The following is a 21,032-nucleotide window of genomic DNA, read 5'->3' on the forward strand; positions in this document are numbered from 1 at the left end:
ATCACATCATTTTTAATTAATAATTAGAAGAATTCAGAAAAAAATATTTTAAAACATTAATGTGAGCTACATTTTTTGCAAACAAATACAGATGACACAAAATGACATAATCCTTTAGGCAAGTGAAACTCTTCATTAAAAATGCAGAGAAATTTATTTAATTGAATTATGCTTGATTGGGGTGGAGGTATGTGGAAGTCATTTGGACATTGGAGCTCGCTGGTCCCAAGGTAGATATCTTGGGGAAACAAAGACAAGGAAGATTGTGACAAAAAGGCTGGATAAGTCAGATCGGAAGGACTTCTGAACAATACTAGCAATTTAGACTCCATTTGCAAACCTAAAAAGAAGCTTTATGGGATATTAAATAGTGGAGTAAAATGATACAGAAGACCACTTGAGATTATTCTTTCAACAGGGACTGAATGTGTAAAAACCACATTGTTTTACATTATAAAATAAGATGTATTTTCTGCTAGAAATCAAAAAAATTAGTAAGAAGAAAGTTCTCACATTGCTGTCACACAGAGAGAGCTATGGTTCAAATATTGATATATGTATTTTAAGGAGTTTTCTAATTTTTCATAATAGATATTTCATAATCTTGGAGAAAGGCCATCTAACAATCCAGTATATTTTCTAGATTATATTAGCTTTTAAGATCACATGAATACTGCAAATGTTCCCATGGTATTAGCATTGAATTCAGTTTTGAACAATTACATACAGTAAACATAATCAAAAAGCATGCACCCTAGGGACAAGTACAGTGTTTCGTTGGACTTTTAATTTAGTCCATTTTGAAGTTTCTGCATCCTGAAGGGCTCTGTTTAGCTGCAGTGATGAACCCATACACCCATCTTTGGTCTTTGATTTCCTCATTACTTGATGCATTTGCCAAATTGTTCTGTAACACACATACGATATATTTTTGTAGAAAACACATATGAAAAGGATCAAACCCAAAGAAGTTACAAGAGAAACAGTATTGTAATACTGGCTACATTATTCAAGGCTGTGAACAATGTAATAAACTAGAAAGGAAGGCAAGATGGGTATAAAACTCCTTTGCTGAGGGATGGAGTGCTAGGGAATGAGAAGGAATGTGGCAGAAACAGATAACAGCCCAGCCATTTCAAATACACTTGGAAGGAAATTACCAAGAGTAGGATATATTTCAAATTTAAAGTTCACAATTATTTAAGTATCCAGGTCTACTAAAGCTAAGAGGTTTTTGGCTTTTTTTCCCATATAATGAAATAACTCATCTTCAAGATATTTGCTCTTGCTAAACATTCTCAGCCTCCTCTGCAGTATTTTTCTTACTGCGGTAGCTAAAGGCAATGAAAATAAGATCTTCCTCACATTAGTTTAACTGTTCCCTGGACTAACTAATTGCTTAAAATGTGTCAGAGCGCTTCTTCAAAAATTGCTGAAATAGAGAGTATTCTTTCTGCCCAAGAACACATTTGTTGTCTTGTGAAAAGAAAAAGGAGAAGCAATCAAAGTCAATTTCTTTCTTATTAAAAAAAAAAATAAGTAAAACAAGTCCAACAACTAAGTTACTCAACAACTAACCTGCTAGATTGGAAAACAGATATTTTTATCTTCTCAGACAAATGGTCCTGGACATTCACCCAGTGCTGATGTAATAGAGATCCAGATAATGTCTTTGTAGCGACCCATGGCAGGCTGCACCAAAACGCACCTTAATGGCATATTGATTATTTTGAATTGAAGGTACCTGAGCAATATTCAGTACAAGGATACTCAGACCCTCCTCTGTCCCCTTGAAATCTCCCTTATGAAAGGTACCCTCCCTGTACTAAGAAGTAAAAAGATATCCCTATCACCAGAGATAGGAACTTTAACGTTGAGAAAACTGTAGAAACAAACCTTGTTACTTTGTTGCTAATCTAGTTCCTCAACCCAAATTCGCTTAGAATTGTTTACTAATTAAAGCTTCCAAACATCTATTTTCCTTATCCTATAAATTCCTCACAAATATGCTGTCTCCCTCTCTACATTGTATAAAATCTTCCTACCTTGGTCATTTGGGGCAGGGCGTCTCAATTTCATTATTGGGCCTCTGTGAGCACAAAATAAAACTTAGCTTTTCTTTCCTGTTAATGTGTCTCACTTAAATTGAATTATTAATTCAGCTGGAAGGCCTTGAAGGACAAAGACTTTTTCCTTCCTGATATCTTCTTTAGTTTGGAAGATATAAATCCAAAACAACCAAAGATCACTTCATTCCAATTCATAAAAAATACAGGTATTTTTGTGTTTGTTTTTGTTTTTTAGCAGGAATAAAAGGAAGTGGTAAGCAAGAATGTAGTGGTTCTTTGTTTAAACGAATGTCTTCATGGGCCAGTCAAAAATTTCACAGGCAAGTCTTTCCTACAACCAATCATCTACCTGCTATGGCAGTGAAGTCCTAAAAGCAAAAATGAAAACAAACAAAACAAAATACAAAAAAAACACACAAGGGACAAACAGCATCATGGAACAGGTTCCTCAAGAATAAAGGTAAGTTATGTTTCTATTTTAAAGGAAATATGTTTTAATTCTATTCCTATAGGTAGGCATGACTTAATTTACCCCCACTGTTATCACTAACCTTTTAACCCAGCTGAAAGTAGATTTATTTACCAGATCCCAGGATATGGTTTTGCTTGCATGTTCCTCTATTTGGGTGTCTAATATTGACTTTTCACATTTAAACATGGAAGGCCCCAGAAGGCACATACACATTATTGATCATGCTCTAATAATAGAGCTGAGTCCTACATCTTGCTTTGTAGATGTTTTTATATAACCCGACCACAATGTAAAAGATAATTTTCTTGGAAAGAATCCATTTGGACCATTAATATTTAAAACAATAGCAGCTCTCCCTGTGGACCAGTGAGAGCATATTTCAAAAGGCGTACTGAGCAGAAATGACTTACAAATGAATCTTGTCACATGACTGAAGTAATAAGTGATCAGAAAATTCTGGGTACGAGAAACAATTGGAACTAAAACTCTAATCAATACCTTCTAGTATACTCCTCTAGTCTTTTTGACTGCCCACAGGCCAAACTGCGTATCACTGTTTCTATAAATATAGTTTTATTGGAACATGTCCACGCCCATCATTTACATATTAGTAAACGTACAGCTGAATGGTTGTAACAGAGACCATATGGCCCACAAAGCTTAAAATATTTATTTTTGGGTTTTGATAGAAAAAAATTACCAATCTCTGACATTATATTACTGCCCTAAGAGGGATCACAAATGAGAGGCATAAAAGCCTCATAGAGTCCACAGATGTATTTTGTTTGGCTGAATGATTTTCTCATTACAATTTTGTTTTTATTTTTATTGTTAGTTTTCTTTGGGTTTCTTTGATAGAGTATCCATCCATCAACTCTCCACGGTCGTTAACCTGTTTTGTCTCTTATACACACTTACCTCTCTCATTTCCCCCATGAGTGTCATCATTTGCCTTAATCATCTATCTCATGAAGGTATTTCAGAAAACCATGATATAGAAAAATAATAACAAATGTATCAGTATATAATGAACTTGGATATATGACATGTTGACGTATGTGATTTAACAGGTAAATATGTGCAGTTTAAGAAATGAAACCTAGGGGCACCTGAGTGGTTTAGTCGGTTGAGCGTCCAACTTCGGTTCAGGTCATGATCTCAGGGTTTGTGAGTTCGAGCCCCGCATGGGGCTTTGGGCTGACACCTTAGAGCCTGGAGCCCACTTCAGATTCCGTGTCTCCCTCTGTCTGTTCCTTCGCTGCTCATTGCATTCTCTCACATGGTCTCAAAAATAAATAAAAATGGTAAAAAAAAAATTTTAAAAAAAGAAATGAAACCTAGATGCAATGACATATTGATTTAACTTTTTAAATTAATTTTAAGTAGGCTTCAAGCCCAGTGTGGAGCCCAACGCAGGGCTTTGAACTCATGACCCTGAGATCAAGACCTGAGCTGAGATCAGTTCTCTTTTACTTCCTATGTCCATTTATACCAACCAGGACAGCAGCAATAGCAGATAAATCCATTGTAAGCTAGCCCTCTCCCTATCACCAAAACATGATTTCATTATGGATATTCTCACATGCTGACTAGAAGGGAATGCATCATACCAAATAGTTAGTCTGACAAAAGAAAATGCAAACAAGAGCCAATGTGATGGTAGCCTTGAAGTTCCAAGGAAATAACATACCCAAAGTCATAGACCATTTATTTGTCTAGAAGATGCATTATTATCAGAAGATGACCACTAGCCTCATGAACTATGATATTATATTCTATTGCAATTTATGGCACTTCATTGATAATAACACGCACTCATATACTTGAACACAATCTCTCCCCCTGTCTCAATTTCTCTCTGTCTCTCATGTGCCCATTATTACACAATATACAATTAATGTAGTGTGATATTGGGGCACCTGGGTCGCTCAGTTGGTTAAGTGTCTGGCTTTGGCTCAAGTCATGACCTCGTGGTTCATGAATTTGAGCCCTATGTCAGTCTCTCTGCTGATAGCTTGGAAATTGGAGCCTGTTTCAGATTCTGTGTCTCCTTCTCTCTCTGCCCCTGTCCTGCTTGTGCTCTGTCTCTGTCTCTCTCTCACAAATAAGCATTAAAAAATTTCATAAAATGTGATATTATAGCATATAACTTAACATAACATAATATGATATGATATATGATATATTTATACTATATAATAAGTAATATCTCAAGTTTCCAGGATTATTATTATCTCCAAGAAGTAAACCAAACTCGAAAATTAAGAAAAAGTAGAAGTTCTCAGCAGGGAAATAGAAAATATAGAACCAAACTAAATGGAAATTTTATATCTGAAAAATATAATAGCTGAAATACAATAAATCACTGCATGTGCTTAATAGCTGAATGGAGGTGACAGAAGAATGAATCAATGAATTTGAATATTGATTAACAAAATTCACCCAGTGTGAAGAATGAAAATAATAGATTGAGGGAAAAAATAGCCTCAAGGACAGGTGGGCAGTGTCAGAAGTCTCACATTCCTGTGAGTTGGGTCCAAAAAATGAGAGAGGAACAGACAGGTGCAGAAAATAGATATTAACATAAATAATGTCTGAAAGTTTCTCAAATTTGGAGAAAAGCTATAAATGTACAGATGCAAGAGGCTCAGAAAAAATAACTAAATAAAATCAAAGACAACCACCCACAGCACGTGATAACCAATGTGGTAAAAACCAAAGACAAAAGACAAAAGAAAAAAGAAAAAATGCTTGAAACATCCACAGAAAAACAACACATGACATATATTAGTCAGTGCTTAGTAAGTATCTGCTATTATTTTTTTCAAACATTAGGTCACATCTTGGTTACCCAGCAATGAATAAAATGATTTGTTGATTACAAGTCTGAACTCTTCACCCTTTTTTAGGAATATGTCATTTCCAGGACCTAGAAGCAGCAGACACTGAGACTAAATGAGAGGTGTGAGAAGTCTACTGGTGGAAGGTCCGTGGGGGGAAAGTAGGAGACCACCACAATGGATTTCTTTCAAATACATGCTTCTTGTTGAGAAATATTGACAACCCATCATATACCGCATATCAATCATCAAAATGTGTCTTCATTGATATCTGAGCTTTTAGGCCTCTCCATTACAAAATTCTCAGGTAGGGAGAAAAGCCAAAGGAGTAGCAGATGGCTATCAGTGAGAAGAAAACGGAACATTTTTTTCATTTACTTTATTTATTTACTTGCTTATTCGTTTATTTTTCTTTGCTCCCAAAGTATATCAACAGTAAACCAGTTCAAGTGATGAATTATACAGAACTCTAGAGATACGTTGTGCGTAGTGCTTGAACATCCGCATTTGGAGAATATATTCAGATACTGGAGTAGCACAACCAATTCTTTAAAAAGATACCCTGGTTAGCATTATAAGTTTATAATACTGAATATTGACAAGTAGCCTCAAAATGAATTAAATAAGTATTAAATTATCAATGTGTTTATATGTATAAAATGTACAATTTAATAAATATTTCAACTCTGGCTTTGTAATACAAAGGTACATTAGGAAATGGCTTAAATATTACAATTTGCCAAGTAAAGTAGACCCCTCCCTTTTTACGAACATAGAGTGCTCTGGGATTTTTTTTATATTTTAATATGTTTATTTTTTTTAATTTTTTTAACGTTTATTTATTTTTGAGACAGAGAGAGACAGAGCATGAATGGGGGAGGGCCAGAGAGAGAGGGAGACACAGAATCTGAGACAGGCTCCAGGCTCTGAGCGGTCAGCACGGTACCCGAGGCGGGACTCGAACTCGCTGACCACGAGATCATGACCTGAGTGGAAGTCAGACGTTTAACCGACTGAGCCACCCAGGTGCCCGTCAATATGTTTATTTTATGTGAAGAGGGGCGTTGCAGAGACACTGAAGGCCATGTAGTTTTAAAAATCTTTGCCAAATGGAATCGATTATATGGAAAGCCATAATCCCTCACCTCTTCTCTCCCTGGGTTCCAGCTCACTGATTATTGTTTAGGGACAGCTGAATGCAGTTTTAGATAAGACCAAGTCTATAAACACAGGCGTTTGAGGCAAACAAATCTCTAGAGGAGCAAACACTTGACCTTGACCTCATTAGACACCTAATCTGATCAACGGAGGTAACTGCTCCAGATGGATTAATCATATTACTTTGCATCTATGAAGGGCATGTCTTCAAAGTTCAAAGCTCCTGTTAGCGTGGGAATGCATGCTTAGGATTTGAGAAAGACACACACAAGCACATACGCACACACGTGTATATAACTTTCACTTTTCTGCAAAGAGACTTAGCTATGGGACTTTAATTAACTTATATCACATAAAAACTAGACATTTGGAAACATGCCTCTAGTATCTGCCCGTTGCAAAATAAAACTAAAACTTTCAGCACTTTGAAATCATTAACATACGTGATCTCAAGTCACTTCACTGTACTTAGTGACCAGGAGGTAGGCCTAGAAAATTCAGTAAATAAGCTCTTAAATTCACATGGGAATTTTACTTTTTCAAAACCCTTTTCAACACATTACTTTATTTCATTCATAAAATTCCCTCATGATAATTTCTGGGACTATTATTATTTCCATTTTACAGAGAGATCCAAAGAAAATGTTCTTACGTTTTACACAGCGTTGTCTAATTAATAATTTCAGACGTATCATTCCCATGGTTTTCACAATTGGTTAGATTTGAAATTTTTTACATATAATCTTACTTGGAATGTCAATATGGGTAATGAAAGCAGAGGTGCTGAAGTACAGGGTGAAGAGAGTGGGGTCTTTCCAAACCCATGTCTGGGACACCTCATTTCAGCACATCTCCTCGGCACAACCAGAACAGACATCCTGGTAACATTTTAAGTGTTTCTTTATACTTTATTAATTCTATGAGGCACTCATAAGATAAAAAATAAAAATAATAATAATTAAAAAAACTTAAGAAATGGAAGTTTAGTGATGACAATCCTTTTGCTTGAAAGTAGACAGTTAATGGGGTACCTGGGTGGCTCAGTCAGTTAAGCATCCCACTTCAGCCTAGGTCGTGATCTCACGGCTAGTGAGTTCAAGCCTCACATCAGGCTCTGAGCTAATGGTATGGAGTCTGCTTGGGATTCTCTCTCTCTCTCTCTCTCTGCCCCTCATCCCCACTCTCTCTCTCAAAATAAATAAGTAAACTTAAGAAGAAGAAGAAGAAGAAGAAGAAGAAGAAGAAGAAGAAGAAATAATCAGACAGTTAATACATGGAAATAGAGAACCTTGAACCTTGGATTTATGATCCTCATCGATTATTCTTCCATGTGATGGGTTAATCAATCCACCACTATCTTGGCTAAGATACCCAGTATTTGGTTTCATCCCACTTTGGTCAGACCCTTTCTTTTCTTTTACCACTTGAATTTCCAGGTGTTCAGACCTTGGCCTCTCTTATATGGAAGCTGAAGGTGTCTCTGGCAGTTAAGGAGGAAGCTAGTCCATTGTGGGTGAGCCTGGTTAACAGAGAAGCCTCATTCCCTTCTATATGGTTCCCAGTAGATCAACTGGGTGCTGTGGCCTAGTGTCCTCACCCAACAGCATCCAGACAGAAGAGCTCACTGGCACCACCAGTGGAATTCCCACATATATATTGTGGAGTCCTCATTTCCCCTTTCTACCAGCTTATATTGCATCAGAGGATGGTAATAAATAAATAAATAAATAAATAAATACTTACCAATTATGCATCCAAATTTTGGTCATTACTTAGACCATGCTTTTAAAACTTATGTTGAAGTATGCCTTATTCATTTCCTTATCCCGTTACGACCCCTTTCTTTCAAAATTAGTGGTTAATTCATGTCTAGCATTTGGGGATGGTAAAAAGGAGAACATGGGGAGAGATTTAATGAGTGAGATAGCATGGGGATTAATATTTTGAAATACTATTCTTCCAAACATCTGCTTATCATCTATCATCTATCTATCTATCTATCTATCTCTTCTGTGAAAACAGCTAAGTGAAGAGGTAAGATGGACAAACACTGCACATCTCACTTGTATGAGGTATCTGAAAGTGTCAAATTCGTAAATTCAGAGACTGAAATTGTGGCTACCAGGATTTGGGGGGAGAAGTTCAGAGTTGCAAATCAGCAGGCATAAAGTTTCAGTTAAGTAAGATGAAAAAAAATAAAATAAAATAAAGCACACATAGAGAATTTTTTTTAAAAGAGGAACAAAGTGTTAACATAACCAATATGAGGGTATGATGACATCCACAGACTTGCTCCCCAGTGAATAATTATAACTGGGGAATGTCTTGAAAAGTAAAGTCTTTGGGGTGCCTGGGTGGCTCAGTCGGTTAAGCGTCCGACTTCAGCTCAGGTCATGATCTCACGGTCTGTGAGTTCGAGCCCCGCGTCGGGCTCTGGGCTGATGGCTCAGAGCCTGGAGCCTGCTTCCAATTCTGTGTCTCCCTCTCTCTCTGCCCCTCCCCCGTTCATGCTCTGTCTCTCTCTGTCTCAAAAATAAATAAACGTTAAAACAAAAAAAATAAAAAAAAAAAGACAAGAAAAGTAAAGTCTTTGACACTGTCCTAGTCACATCTAGCAAATGAATAAATATTTACTCAAGAAAAGATATTAAAACTAGGTATGGCCAGACAGACTCTGTTGCATTTAAACCACAACATTCCCTGTCCCCAACCCCTCCTTGTTTAACAGCCAATAAGATGGAACCCTTCTCCCTCCTGCTCTTGTTGAGGACTATTGTATTTCCACTCAAGGAGAAGGGGGCCAGCATTTCCCATTTCCGCCAGCTATGTGTTGCAGAGTCTAAATTCCAGGTGAGTGTGACTGAGAGGTTGATGTCTCCACCTGGACCTCATTCATAAAATGGAGGCTCTCCTTCTTGTACAACATTATGAGACTACTTGGATCCTGATTACTCCTGCGCCAATCTGCTTGAAGGACAAAAGTCCCATATGAAGAGGAGCGATTTGAAAATACACAGTGCGCTATGGATGTCATTCCAGGAGAAGGAGGCTAATGTTCCTATCCCCAGTTCCAGCACTATGCCTCAGACACTTTGTCCACAGAAGGCAGCATACTGTAAGAACAGAAAGCTCTGAAGTTCTCCTATAGGAAATTACTTAATTTGAAGCAGAGTGTGAAGAAGTTCAAGCCTAAGGGCACTCTCGAGACTATGGTCATTATGGTGGTAAGCAATAATGACCTTAACAGGAGGCTATTCACTAAAGGAAAGCCAAAAGCTAAACTGTTGCCCAGTTAGTTTATCAGAGAGAACCATGGAAATAACAACCCAATTCAAACTGGTCAAAATATCTGAATAGAAATTGCTTCAAAGAATATGTATGAATCTCAATAAGCACTTGAAATTTTCTCAGCATCATTAGTAATCAAATATTTGCAATCAAATCATAATGGCATACTACTTTAGACCCACTAAGATGACTGTAATTAAAAGTTTTCTAGATAGGTGACAAGGATGTGGAGAATTTGCAACCTCCGTACATTGATGATGGGGATGGAACATGATGTAGCTATTTTGGAAATAGCTCTTCAAAAAGGCTAAACAAAGAGTTTGCAAAGTACCCAGTAATACCTATACCTTATATATCCAAAACAATGAAAACATATAGCCAAAAGACCTATACACACATTTTCAAAGCAGCATTATTCATAATAACTCCCAAATGGAAACAGTCCTGCTGTCTATCAATTGATAGATAAATAAATGTGTTATATTCATACAACAGTACTGACTCATGCTACCACATGGATTACCCTGGAGAATATTATACTAAATGGTGGAAACCAGGCAAAAAATAGCCCTGTATACTTTATTATTTTATATGAAATGTCCAGTATATTAAGATCTATAGAGACATAAAATAGACTAGTGATTGCCTAGGGTTGGTGTGGTTAGAGAGAAATAGAAGGCAGTGACTGCCAGAATATCAGCTTTTTTGTGTGGATTAATGAAAATGCTCTATAATTGATTCTGGCGATGGTCACACAACTCTTTAAGTACGTTAAAAAAAACATTAATTATATACTTTAAGTAGGTGAATGATGTGGTAATATATGAATTATATCTCAGTAAAGCTTTTAGGAAAGAGAGATGGAGAGGAGCAAAGAGATGAAAATACCTAGTGCTTATCTTTCTGTATCTGGCCTATTTCACTTAGCATAATGTCCTAAAAGCCCACCCATGTTGTCACATATTGCAGAACTGTCCTCTTTTTTTAAGGCTGAATTGTGTTCCATTGTATGTATATACCTCATCTACTTTATTCTTTCACTTGTTGCTGGACATTTAGGTTGTTTCCACACATTGATGGACATGAATAGTGCTTCAATGAACATGGGAGTCATAATATTTCTTCAAGATCCTGATTTTAATTATTTTGGGTATATACCCAGATGTAGGATTGCTGGATAATATGGTAGTTTTATTTTTAATATTTTAAGAAACCTCCTTACTATTTGCCATAGGGCTGCACTGTTTTACATGCTCACTAGCAATGTGCAAGGATTCCAATTTCTCCACATCTTTGCCAACAGTTGTTTCGTGTGTGTGTGTGTGTATGTGTGTGTGTGTGTGAATAGCCATTTTGAGAAATGTGCAGTGACATCTCATTGTGGTTTCGATTCAAATATCACCTGTGATCACTGATTTAGTGATGATGAGCAATTTGTCATATACTTCTTGGTCATTTGAATGTCCTCTCTGGATAATTATCTATTCAAGTCCTTAGCACATTTTTTAAATCTAGCTATTTGGATTTTTGTTATTGAGTTGTAGGAGTTCTTTATATATTTCGGAAATTAACCTTTTGTTGGATTCATAGTTTACAAATATTCCTCCCATTCGATACGTTGGCATTTCACTCTGTTGATGGATTCCTTTGCTGTGAAGACTCATTCTAGTTTGATGTAGTCCCATTTGTTTATTCTTTGCTTTGTTGACTCTGCCGTTGGTGTCATATCCACAAAATCAATGCCAAAAGCAATGTCATCAAGCTATTGTCCTGTGTTTTCTTCTTGGATTTTCAGAGTTTTATGTCTGAAATTTAATTTATTAGTCCATTTTGACTTGATTTTTGGGTTTGGTGTAAGGTAGGGTCCAATTTCATTATTTTTTTCATATTAATATCCACTTTTCCCAACACTATTTGTTGAAGAGACTAGTCTTTCTCCATTGCATATTCTTGGCACTCTTTTGGAAAATCAATTAACCATATATGTGCATATGTATTTCTGAGCTCTTCATTCTGTTCCTTTGGTCTCTGCATCTATGTTTATGTCTGTGTTTTCATTACTGGAGCTTCATAATATATTTTGAAATCAGGAAGTTTGGTGCCTACATCTTTGTACTTTCTCAGGACTGTTTTGGTTCTTCACAATCTTTTGTGGCTCAGTATGAATTCTACGATTGTTTTTTTTCTATATCAGTAAAAAATATATTTGGAATTTTCACAGAGATTGCATTGAGTTTATAGATCTTTTTAGATAGTACAGACATTTTTAACAATATTAAGTCTATGATCATAAAATACTTTCATGTGTTTGTGTCTTGTTGACTTTCCTTTATCAATATGTTGTAGTTTCCAGTATATATATATTTTTCATCTCCATAGTTTGTTTACATATGTTTTTATTTATAAATGTAAATACATATATGTATATATATATTGCTTTATATACAGTTATTTGTGTGTGTGTGTATATATACATATATATACATATATACACACACACACAAATATTTTATTATTTTTTTAATTTTTTTGAGAGAGAGACAGAGATATCACTAATTGGAGAGGAACATAGGGAGAGGGAGAGAGAGAATCCCAAGCAGGCTCCATGCTGCCAATGCAGAGCTTGATGTGGGACCTGAACCCATGAAACTATGAGATCATGACCTGAGCCAAAACCAAAAGTTAGATACTTAACCTACTGAGCCACACAGATGCCGCTACAAACAAATATTTTAGATTATATACGTGTATTTATGTGTATATGCATGTATAGGTAAATATAAAATCTAAAACATTATAAATGGGATTGTGAGTAAATAATCAAAAACTCCCAACAAAGAAAAGCCAGATGGCTTCATGGGAGAATTCTACTAAACATTGAAAAAGAAATAACGCCAATCCTTTTGAAACTTGCAAAAAAATTGAAAAGGTGGATCCACTTCCAAATGTATTTTACAAGGATTACCCCAATACCAATGCCAGTCAAAGAGCTCAAAAGAAAAGAAACCCAGAGGTCAAAATCTGAAAAATATAGTGAAACAATCCTCAATAAAATACAATCAAACTGAATCCAGTAGCACATTGGATCATATGTTATGACCAAGTAGGATTTATCTGGGGGATGCAAGGATGGTTTAACATGCAGAAATGAATTGATGTGATTCACCATATTGACAGAATAAAAATTTTTAAAAAGACCATACGATTGTCTCAATACATGCAGAGAATCCATTCAACAAAATTCAGCATATTTGCATGATAAAAACTTTCAACAGACTAGCAATAGGAGGAATATACCACAACATAGTAAGGACCATTTTTTCAAAAGTCTGTTGTTGAACATCATATTCAATGCTAAAAGATGGAAATCTTTTCTTGTTTTCATTTAATTAGGAACACGGCAAGGATGCCTACTCTCACCACTTCTTTAGTAGTTAAATTCCTAGTCAGAACAATTAGACAAAAGAAAGAAATAAAAGCATCCAAACTGACCAGGATAAAGTAAATTTGTTCCTTTTTGCTGATGACATAATCTTATCTATAGAAAAATTGACAGATTCCATCAAAAAAACGTTAAAACAAATTCAGTAACTTGTGGGATACACAATCAACATGCAAAATCAGTTGTGTTTCTATATTCTAACTACAGACTATCTGGAGAGGAAATGAAAAAACCAATCTCAACACTTCCTTGATCTATTTAACATATATTCCTTTTATATTGCTTGATTTAATTGGTAACAAAAACAGTGAGAGTGACAATCTTGCCTCATTCCTGATTTTGAAGAGAATGCTAACAATATTTCACTCTAATAATATAACTTTTACTATTGATTTTTCAAACAACGTTATGGAAATATAACCCACATACCATACAACTGCCCAGTTAAAGTGTATAACTCAAATATTTTTTAGTATATTCACAGATATATGCAACCTTCACCACAATCAAATTTAGAACATTTTCATCAATTTAAAAACAAACCCTGTACCAATTTGCAAGTAGTTACTTGCAACTACTTTACAGTTACAGTTTTCCAACATCGATTACTAAAAGGACTGTCTTTCCATGTTGAATGAACTTGACCCTTGTCAAAAATTAGTTGACAATATAAACATGATTTTATTTCTGAACAGTTCTGAGCAGTCAGTTCCATTCCATTGGATATCAGTATCACAGTGGCTTTATTATGATTACACTGTAGAAAGTTTTGAAATAATGTGAGTCTTCCAGCTTTGTTCTTCTCAAAACTGTTTTGACTATTCTGAGTCCTTTGAATTTCCATGGGAAGTTAAGATCTGCTTGTCAATACCTGCCAGAAAGCAAGCTGGCATTTATATGAATTATGGTAAATCAGCAGTTCAATTTGGAGACGATTGTCCTCTACGCAATATTCAGTCTACATTATGACTACAAACATAAAATATTTACAAACAAATTTTGGAATCTATATCACAAAGCTTAATGAAAATATAAAATATTACCAAAAACATTAAAGACAATCTAAAAACTGAAGAGATATACATATTCATAGTTAAGAAAACTCAATTTTATAAAACTGTTAATTATTCCAAAAATAATATATCTCTTGGAAACAAATTTAATGAATTTCCTAAAACAACTTTGAAAATTGACTAGCTAATCCTAATACCCAAAAGAGATATGGGACAATATTAGTTAACATAAAGTTAAGTAAGAAGAACTTGGCCTCAAATGATAATAAACCATGTTAAGATGATTGCTAAAATAATAGTTCCATAAATTAATGGTATAGGAATATATGAAATAAAAACTTGATATTTAGAAGATATGGTGATGTAGTACAAACAGAAAGTATGCATCATTCAATAAATTTTACTGATATAGTTATCCACATGGAAAAGATGTCAGATGTCTGTATCCTACCGGACAAAATCAATTTTATCTGAGTTAAATTATAAACATGAAAGGTGAAATTATTAAACTTTTAAAAATAAAATCTTGAAGAAAGTGTTTATAATGTCTGAAAACATCTTTATAAGATGTCCACATATATAAATTATATCCACACACAAAAATTAGAAATGTAAATTAAAACCACAACTATATACTATTATTCACTCATTAGATGACCATAATAAATAAGTTAAACAACAACAACAACAACAAATCCTGATACAATCGTGTATTTTTTGGGAGGTTAAGTAACAGATATTGTAACATATTTTTTGGTAAGAAGTGAGGAAAGACATTTTAAGAAAAATTTTGAAGTCCGACACATTCTAAATATAATTCCACTCTTAGATCTATGTACTAAGAAATTCATGCACACTTATAGGGAGATGTTTAAAAATATCCATCTACCATTATTTATAATGGCAAAAAAAAAATCCAAAGAGAATCAACTTACCAATGATAATTAAGTTATGCTATTTTAATACTTGTGGGAGAAATCTTAAGCAGTTTTATAATTTGATTTATAGTCTTAAAAACAAAGCTGGAAGTCTATGATTTAGGTATCTGTCTCATAAAGGTAAAAAAGAACATAACACAAAGTAAAAAATGTAGAGATATATGAGTGTTTTACAAGGTGCAGAAATCAATGAAATGGAAAACAGATAATAGAAAATGAAATAACAAAGCTAAAGTAGGTTCTTTGGCACATATTTAAGAAGTTGATAAATCCTGAGAGAAAATTTTTAAAAAATCAATTATCAATATTAGAAATGCATAAAATGGTATTGTTATAGATCTTATAGACAAAATTTATACTTTTTAAAAACAATTTCTAAGTTTATTTACTTATTTTGAGAGAGTGAGCAGGTGAGGGGCAGAAAAAAGAGAGTGAGAGAGAAAGAGAGCGAGAATCCCAAGCGGGCCCACACTGCCAGCGCAGGACCCAATACAGGGCTCAACCTCACGAAACTGCAAGATCATGACCTGAGTGGAAACCAAGAGTCAGATGCTCAACCGACTGAGCCACCCAGGCACCCCATAGCCAAAATTTATAATAAAGTAATAATTTAAACAAATCCCACATCCATAACTTTAACTAAAGAAATTGATAGAATAAAATCTAATCATTTCTCTTAAGAAATTGGTAGATAAAACTATAAAATGTAAGATATAGACATATGCATAACTTGCTAGATTAACACATTTTAAAAATGTCTCAAATATCAGTATAAACATACATAATACAATAGGCCCAGATAACTAACAAATAAGCTTTCAAGTAGTTAAGAAAGAAAGTGACACTGATTTTCAACAAACTCACCAGTAAATATGTAGAGAGGAAGTACTTCTTAAATCTTTTTATAAGGCCAGCACAACTCCAGTACCAAAATCTAACAATGATATTACAAGAAAGATAATCTGTCAGAACAAGTTCTCTTACAAACCTAGATGTAAAATTCCTAAATAAAATATTAGCAAGCCAAAGACTGTGACATATAAAAATAAAGGTTATAGATCATATTCACTTAGGCTATATACTAATAATGCAAGCTTGGATTAGAATTTCAAAATCAGTCAAGGTAATTTAGTTCATTGAAAGGAGAATACAGAAAAAAAACATTTAGTACAGCTTGATCAATGCAGAAAGAGCATTTGATAACGTTTAGAAAACATTCATGATAAGATTGTTAATAAACTAACAATAAAAGGAAATGTGTTAAAGACTATGCACAATTTATAGCCTATACCATACTGAATGGTGATATATTGAAAATTTCCTGCTGAAATTGAAAGCCAGCCACATGTTCCAGCTGCTTCCCTATACTTGGTCCTAGATATCACAACAAGGTAAGAAACAAAAATGGAAAGGAAAGTTATAATAACTGGAAATGCTTTTATAAAATTTCCATTTATTTGCAGATGGCAATAATGTATATACAGGAAATTTAAAATAAAGGAGAACCAATAGAATTGGTAAGTAACTTAGTAAGACTCCAAGCACAAAGTATACATAATACTAATAAGCAAATATGAAATAAAATTTAAATATTGGTACAATTCCATAAGTGAATGAATGGATGAATAAATGAAATGAATAAATGAATGAATACGTAAATAAAGGTACAATTCCATTAAATACAATGGCATAAAACTTCAAATAGATTTAAAAAAAATAGAAAAATAGATTTAACCAAAGTATGTAAGACCTCTACACTAAAACCTTCCAACAATCATTGAAAACAATTGAGAAAAACATACATAAATGAAGGGATGTACTATGTAAACAAATTGGATGACTCATTCCTCTAAGGAGATTACTTCTCCCTGAACGAATTCATGGATTCATTGAAGTTCCAGCAGATGAAAACAACTAATTTGGCACGCTTATTCAAAAATTAATACAAAATGCAAAATGTCATGATTATCCAATTCATTCTTATAAAACATTGTGAGAGCTCTTTCTCTATCAGATATAATTATCATATATCAGATATATCAGATATATCAGATATAATTATCATAACTCCATAGTAATCGCACAGTGTGGTATTGGTACAACCGAACACGGAAATTTGGAAGAGCAGAACAGGGTCAAGAGTTTAGAAATGACGGGAGCATCTGATGCACGTACAGTTTTGACAGTGGTGGACTGTGGAGAGACAGCCTCTTCAAACAACAGTGCTGGATTCCTATGACAGCCCCATGAAAATAAAAGTGGGGAATGCTAGGAAAGATGCGATCTGTATTTTCTTTTATTGCTTTATGTTGTCAAATCCTGATAATCTTTTAAGACACTCCAGAACAGATTAGGTAAGAAATAAAAGTAAATTGGGGTGCCTGGCTGGCTCAGTCGATGGAGCATGAAACTATGGATCTTCAGGTTGTGAGATTTTTTTTAAGTTTATTTATTTATTTTGAGAGGGGGGGTGCATAGAGAGAGAGAGGGAGAGAGAGAATCCCAAGCAGGCTCTGCACTGTCAGCCCAATGCCCCACACGGGGTTCAAAGTCATGAACCGTGAGAGCATGACCTGAGCCAAGATCAAGAGTCACACACTTAACTGTCTTGAGCCACCCAGGCGTCTCATCGGGGTGGTGAATTTGAGCCCCAATATTGATTATAGAGATTACTTTAAAAAAAAAAAAAAAAAGGAAAAACAAATCCACCCTAAAGGATTGAAATGAAAAAACGAGAGAGAGAGAGAGAGAGAGAGAGAGAGAGAGAGAGAAAAGTCAACGTTACAAATTCTCTCCTTTTTGTTTAACCTTCTGTTAATGGTGTGCGCACATATGATTGACAATCGACAGTCTGGGGATGAAAAGTGTATACATGCATCCATATGTTTGTTCTAAAGTTTACTGACACAAGGGGTATATAACACACTGTATACAAATAATATGCCCTGTAATGTTGTCTATTGTAAATTTCATACAGCCTATTGATCCTTCTCACAAAATGCTTCCATTGATTTTTGCTGAACCCCTTTCATTATCTGTAGCCAACTTGTGGCTGCTTTTCAATCCTGATTTAACAAATAGAAATGCATCCCAGTCCGCTAACTATTCCCAAGAAATTTATTGACGTCAGATCTGATATTGTGACCTACTGCTATAGTATTTCTCATTAAACTGTATACTATTTGTTAAACTGAAGCCTCTTTCAGTGTCAGGGCTAGACACAGGAACCTTACGTTATTTTTCATTATTAACAGCTTCCCCATCTATTGATGTCTAGACAATCAAGAAAACAATAAACTGAGCCCTAATTGGCACCATTTGCCGATTTCTGCAGTGTAAATGTTCCCACCTTGGCTGATCTCTGGCTGCCATGGCAGTGTTGCGGAGTCTGGGGTTGGGCACAGATGTGCGGTAACACAGCGCCATATGGTACATCCAGCACAGACACAACAGATGCAAACAACCTCAAAAGTAGAGAGAATTGTAAAATGCAGTAAAATAATTGGGAAGTGATGAGCTCCAAATAGCATTTTTTAAAATAACTTAGTATATTTATAATTGTACAATTTAATTTTTAATTATGGCTACATTTAGGGTCCAGCCCCCCAAATTCCTGCAAATTTAACAACTAGATCTAATGTACCATAGCTTCAGGAAGCCTTCTTTGACCATGATCTTTTACAGTAAATTCACTAGCTTTGATCTCATTACTTATTTGTTAAGGACCAATCATTGCTCTCTTGTGACATTTAAATGGTTTTTATTTTTTTGTATGTTTTCCTCTCATTACGTTATAATCAGCTGTTTGGCACACATATTTTATTCACTGCGCAATTCAGCACAGACTTTCTGTATCTGAAGTTCATAACGAAAACATGTATTTCTCTCTACTATATTCAGTGTGCAAAGAAGCTTCTAAAAGCCAAAATTCTTTTTCCCCAAAAAGAATGTGTGGTATATAAAGCCAGAAAAGTTATAGAGAGTAACCAGATCATCACTGACAATTAGATCAATTATATTCTCCTATATTTCAAATTGCAAATCAATAAACAGGTGCTGAGGATATTTGCTATTGAAAAGAGTAGCTATAATTTACTACATGTTATGTGCTGACCCTTTATTAAATACATCTCTCCATCTCATCCTCACAGCAGACCTCTGAGTTAGGCACTTTATTTTACCATTTTGCCAGAGTGTTTCAAATACAGTAAGACATCCCCTGAGTTTACATATCAAATCAGTAACAGAGTCAATATTTATTTATTTATTTATTTTTAGGGAAACAGAACATGTGAGTGAGGGAGAGGATTAGAGGCAGAAAAAGAGAATCTTAAGCAGGTTCCATGCTCATTGTGGACCTCATCACCGGGCTCCATCCCAAGAGCCTGGGATTGTGACCTGAGCTGAAATTAAGAGTAAGCCTTTCAACCACCTGAGCTACCCGAGCACCCCCAAAGCCAATATTTAAGCTGTGTTCTGTGAAAAATTTAACAGATGAACCTAGGGGAAGGGAAGAAAAGATAAAATAAAAACAGAGAGGGAGACCATTCATAAGAGACTCTTAAATACAAAGAACACACTGAGGGGTGATGGGGGCGCAGAGGTGGGGGGTGGATTAAATGGGAGATGGGCATTAAGGAGGGCACTCTTCGGGATGAACACTGGGTGTCATACGTAGGAGACGAATCACTGCGTTCTACTCCCGAAGCCAAGACTGCATTGCGTGTTAACTAACCTGAGAATAAAAAATAAAGAAGTAAAAAGAAACTGTGGTCCATCTGATTGAAAATCTATGCTTTTCCCTACTTTGGCACACACCCTCCCTCTTATGTCTTATGAACATCTTATTGATTCCACACCCCCCCCCCAAGAGGGTTTAAAAGAACCTGCCTAATTGATCATTCCAAGCAGCCTCAGTGGGATAGACAAAATACTGTGAAGTAAAGACTGAGGGAAGGACAGAGGGTACTATGTTTTACCTGAAGCTGTGGTACCATGGAGATAGGAAAACAAACAAACAAAGAAGCAGGCAACAAAGGAAATAGAAACAAAGGTTGTGTCCTGATGAAGGTATTACCTCTACCCCAGCTGACAAACGCCAAATAGTGGTCAGTAATGCCTATGAGTGAAGAGGAAGGCGGGAAGCGGTAAGGTCCGTGAGGGATGATGCAAGGAAGAATAATACAAATGTAAACTTAAGAGCCACTGGAATGAAAACGGCAAGCCGTTTGGCTAAACCGAATAGTATGGTATGTCCAAAGTGTCCATTTTGAGCAATGAAGCTCCATCTACTGGGTCTCAACAGGATGAAAAATGTTACATTGCTTCCATATGGATGAAAAGGCAGTATGTTTGGCCAGCCTGGGTGGCTCAGTCTGTTTAGCGTCCACCTCTTGATTTCAGCCCGAGTAGGTAGTGAAGGACAATAGAAAGAGGTAAAATACATCTGCAGAATCATGGCAGCTCCTCAGGAAAATGGCAATGATTTTACGTTCCATTCTTGAGAAACCAAAATGAGCTGCTTGGATCCCCTGTAGTGGGGAGCATGATTACCTGACAACCCCAACCGTTGCCCCTACGTGTCCACCGTGAGGTTCATACGGAGCCCACACTTCCCACAGGCTACTCTTATGCAGGGATGGAACAGAGGTGGCTACGAATGCAGACTGCTCACAAGGAGACACAGAGTTCATCCAGCTGCAGTCTCTGTTTCAAGGATTTCCCATTGACTTGGCTGTATTTCTTGGAACTGGGCCTCAGTTCTAGATTCTTCAAACACAATCCTCTTACCTCTCCTACTCACACCTGCATT

This window comes from Neofelis nebulosa, chromosome 2 (assembly GCF_028018385.1).
Source record: "Neofelis nebulosa isolate mNeoNeb1 chromosome 2, mNeoNeb1.pri, whole genome shotgun sequence".
NCBI lineage: Eukaryota > Metazoa > Chordata > Mammalia > Carnivora > Felidae > Neofelis > Neofelis nebulosa.